Here is a 4,926-nt window from a genome sequence, read left to right as displayed (position 1 = left end):
CCATTTTATAAGTTAATTTATCTGCTTAATTTTCATCAATATTAAGAAATTATTTACATAAAACAAGCTCCTATATTTTGTGAAAATGTTACTTTTAAATAGTTTAATCTGAATAAAACTTTGCATTGAACATCATAAATAAGTGCAAATATCGCAAATGTTTCTGAAGTGGTGCCACAAAAACTTTGATTTTTGTGACAAAATAATCACAAAAAGTATCATGAGAACCTGGAGGGACTGAAAAGATGTTTAATAATATTTTTAATTTGAAGAATTTATTGATATTTTAACAGTTTGTGATCAGGTTTTATCAATACATTCTGGCATAACCGGCCCTTTAAGAGCCTTCAGAATCTTGATTTGGCCTAAAACCGAAACAAGTTTGACACCCTGATCCAAACAAGATATATTATCTCTGTAATAATACAGCATTATATTGAGTCAATCAACTTCATTAAACCTTGAGAAAACGTTATATTATTTGATTATTTTCTTAAAAGAAATTGTTCACATAAAATGGAAACATAACCTATAAAGGACATAAATACATTTCATGCTAACGTTGAAACAGAAATGCAGCTGCTAAATGGATCCAGATAAGAGACTCTTCATGATGCAGCTCCAAAAGCAGATGAGTCATCAGAACCGTTGTGTAGCCATCACCTGAATATTAATTAGCGTTTGGGATAATAATGATTAATTTAGCAGTGTGGACATGATCACTTCAGAGGGCTGTTTGTCACCCTGCTGCCCATGTGCAGAGGGATTGTTTCCGAACAGACAGGTTGAGTCCTGGGGGATTTTTCACTGTATTTACCATGAACCAGCACACCAAACACTTTCCATTCCTGCTCAAACCAGACAAAAAAAAAACTCTTCAAGCGTAAGCAGGTGCACCGTCATAGTTCAGGATTTAAAGAAAAAACCATCTGGTCCTGTTTTTGTCTTTACATGGCCGGACCCCCTGCTGTCACCATGTGGGGAAGCAGCAGCAGCATGAAAACTGCAGGCTGTAAAACAGGTGACCCCTCTCAGCATACCTGGCAACCAGAAACCCACAGGAACAGGGCACAGGTTGTATTTACACAGGTGAAAACTTAGACATCTGAAACAAACAGCATCTCTTTCATATATTGTTTATGTTTTTTGGCTGCATCAACTGCTAATTCGGTATTTAACGGAGTTGTTTACCAATTCAATAAATCGCTAAAACGAAGGTTCAGGAAAACCCTGTATGATCCACAGACTGCTCTGCGGCTTATCTAGATGTAGTAAGAGCAGATAAAACAGAAGCTGCAGAGATTAGTTTGAAGCTGCAGTGATAACGTCTTTAGCTAGTAATAAAATCAAGCCTCCTGTCTTTCATCATCCTCAGCCGTTTGATAGATAAACAATTAAATGATTATCTAAACACCTGAGACGTGAAAGTTCAGAAACTGTTTAAATATCAACGAGTTTTAACAGTTGATATTTTATTATTAAAGTTAAATAATATTTTTGAACATCTTTTCAAGATTTTGTGATACTTTTTGTTTATGACGGTAAATGCGACTTTTTGTACAGATCATGAACTATAATCTAACATCAATTAAGGCTGAGGCAGCTGTTTAGTACAAGTAAGAAAGTTTATGAAATTTTTTGAGAAAAAATTGCAACACCCAATTATGTATTAGCATAAAAAAGTTGTTGATTTTGTGTGAATTTCCATGATAATTCTGAAGAAACTGGAGGCACTGACTGGTATAATTTGGCAGTAAACAGATAAAAACTGCATTGATTTGATTGATAACATAATATTTAAGCACACTTAGTCTAGAATCCAGAGGGCCACATTAAAAACCTTATGGTTAAATGTGACGACTCTAGCTAATTATCTGACCAGAGTAGATGAAATAAATAATTTGTCCAGCTCTATTAAAACTGCGACAACCTTAAATTATGGAATTTCTCAAATTGCTAATTTTATGCAACATCAAAACATTAATTTAATGTAAAATATTTATGTAAAACTTTGACCTGTCATATCTTAGCAAAACAAATCCATCCAGATGATCTAAATCCACATTGTTTACTGTCTAACAGCTTGTATACTGGAACAGAACTTCTAAAGGGCCTGATCTGTGCTCTCAACATTTGTCTCCAGAAGTCTCTGAGTCATTTATACGAGCAAAACTAACACAGGCTCTAACAGGTTATGTTACCTTAACGAGCTAAAAATAAATAACAGTTTTTTTCCACAAAATGCCCCAAACCTGCTGCCGCTGAAGGCTCTTTAAATGCTAATGGATCTCTGCGCTTGTTGTACGAAGACAGGATTGGACACAGAGAGAGAAGTTGTTACCAGATCAGACAGCTGGACCAGAGCAGCAGCTCAAATAGCTAACTCCGTCCTCTTCCTCTGCTTAGTCTTCCTCATATTTGTCACCTGTTGGTTTTTCTACATTCACATCGATTTCAATGATCCGGCTCAATTTGAAAAGGCTTAATTATCGCTGTTTTGGCTGTAACTGTAGTGCAATCATTAGACATCATTTACCCAGCATGCATTATCCATGTGAATGACATGGTTTGTGTGACAATATTTCATTTAAATAAAATAAAATATTTAAATAACAAACATTTTAAATATTTTAAAAATATTACATTTTAACCATTTTATATTTAAATACTGTCACATGAGAATATTCCTGTATTGTTTTTACATCTAAACACATATTTCTCAAATAAAGTCTTTTGTTAAAACTAATCTTGGATCCTTCAAAGGACGATGGAAGCAGAGGGAGAATTGATGAGTCGGCGCTTGCAGGCATTCAGATCTCTACGGTGAAACCTAATCACCATGTGGCAGCTGCACCGCGGAGGCTGCTCCTTCTGCTGATAATCTGCATGAAGACAGATGTCAACATCAGGAAGATCGCTTGAAAAGGAAATCAGGACGAGTCTGAAGCAGGTGGAAACGGTTTCCCTGGTGACACCAGCTGCTGACATCTTGGATTGATATCCATCAACATTGTGTTTTCTTGAATGGAAAAACTAACCAACAACTAACATGATTACACTTCCTGAATGTGTACTGGTGGTTTTTGAGTGCTTTTCCCCAAATTAGTATCATCTTGAAAAAAAAAACGCATAAAAAGGATGAAGCAGCTGCTTTTAGAGTGAATTAAGTTCAGCAAAACCTCAGAAGTTTCCACAGAGACATTTTACTACATTTGACCAACATTGCAAAATTACTATGAGGAATTTCACAGTTTTATGCTTAAAACAAGTTATGTAACTGTGCACATTAACTCTGGATTCAGAGAACAAGATGTTCTGTCACTAAAACTTTGGCAATCAGGACAAATTTCTGAGCTCCAGCTCAGCTGAGTCGACCCCTGGTGGTAGAAAACAGTTCTGCATGCTCCCAGAAGGAAATCGAAAACACATTCCTGGTATATAAAAAAGATATATAAATAATTCATGATCTTAAGGTCGGGAGCACCTGCACATGTTTTGTTGAGAAATCAGTTTGTGTTCAGCCACTTCTGCAGAAAGGTTTTGAGGCAATATTTGCGGCGCTCTCAGTGGACAGGTGTTTCCAATACTCCCTCCATTTACATCCAGAAACATTGAAAACATACTTTAGCATTATGAGGTCCAGCAGAGCAATGCCACAGTCTTCAGTGATCAAGAAGAAAAGTCTTTTCTTTGCAGTCACTGTCTGATTTTGTGTCAGTTGTTGTCCCTTTTGTGTTTCACTGAGATCATTTCATGACTCGTTTTGAGTGAACTGTGTCTTTTTGTGGTCGTTTTGCATCTGTTATTGGTTGTTTTCAAACTTAACTGTGGATTTTTTTCTCTTTGGGGTTAATTATGCTCAACTTTAATCATTTCTAGTCCCATGTTGCCCATGTTGACTCAGTTTTTGGGTCACTTTACATCACATTTGTTTTATCTTATGTCTTCATTTTTGCGTTTTCTTTACTTCCTCTTTATTTCATCATGTACAGTGTTAACATTTTGTGATCTTTTCCTCTTTTTATTGGAAATGTATGTGTCAGACCAGGTTAAAGTCGTGCAAAACTGTAAAGTGGAAGAAAAATTTTACTTAAAAATAAAAATCATCTGTAAAAGTATTCTTAACGTTTCAGCATGTCATCTCCAGCTTCACATAATGACTGACATTTTGGCTCAGGTTTTTATACGAAACAGCTAAAACTGGATGGGGAGAGCCTGTCAACACCAATTTTTAAGTCTCTACAGTTATTCTCAATTTGATTCAGGTCTTGGCCATTTTAACACATGAACATACTTTGATCAAACCAATCCATTGTAGCTCTAGCTGAATGTTTGGGGTCATTGTCCAGATGGAACAGGAACCTTTAGCTCCGTCTCAAGTCGGATGCAGCCAATAAGATGATTTCTTCCAGGTTTTAATCTGAATTTAGCTGCAGCCAACTTCCTCGCCCCATAGCATGATCCTGCCAACTTCAATTTACACAATATTAGCTTTCTCCCACACGTAGCGTTTTGTATGTCGGCCAAAAAACATCTATTTCTGTCAAATCTGAGCCGCACACTTTCTTTGCTGTACACTTAACCACTTTTGATGTCTTTTACTCAGGATTGTTGGGTTTCAGGTGACGTAGTAACAACTTCACCCGATGCACATGGGGGTCAGGAAGTAAATGCAGCTCGTTTACTTCTGTAAAGTTTTTGTCGTGTACAGTTGCTCCAAAAACGTATCAATAAAGAGGATTAAAGTGGAAACTAACAATGCAGCGCCCACTTTCTGACAGTCACATCGTTTAAATTACATTGTCAAATATTTTATTGGACAGCTACTTAGAAAGACAATCATTCATATGTAAGGTAAGATATTATCTTTGTGTCATAGCTTGGTCACACTGTTTCTGTAGATCACTGCGAATGTTGGACCTACAT

Source organism: Poeciliopsis prolifica, unplaced genomic scaffold, assembly GCF_027474105.1.
Source record: "Poeciliopsis prolifica strain line A6 unplaced genomic scaffold, Auburn_PproV2 SCAFFOLD034, whole genome shotgun sequence".
NCBI lineage: Eukaryota > Metazoa > Chordata > Actinopteri > Cyprinodontiformes > Poeciliidae > Poeciliopsis > Poeciliopsis prolifica.
The sequence above is the reverse complement of the archived record's forward strand: the minus strand, read 5'-3'. Positions refer to the sequence as shown.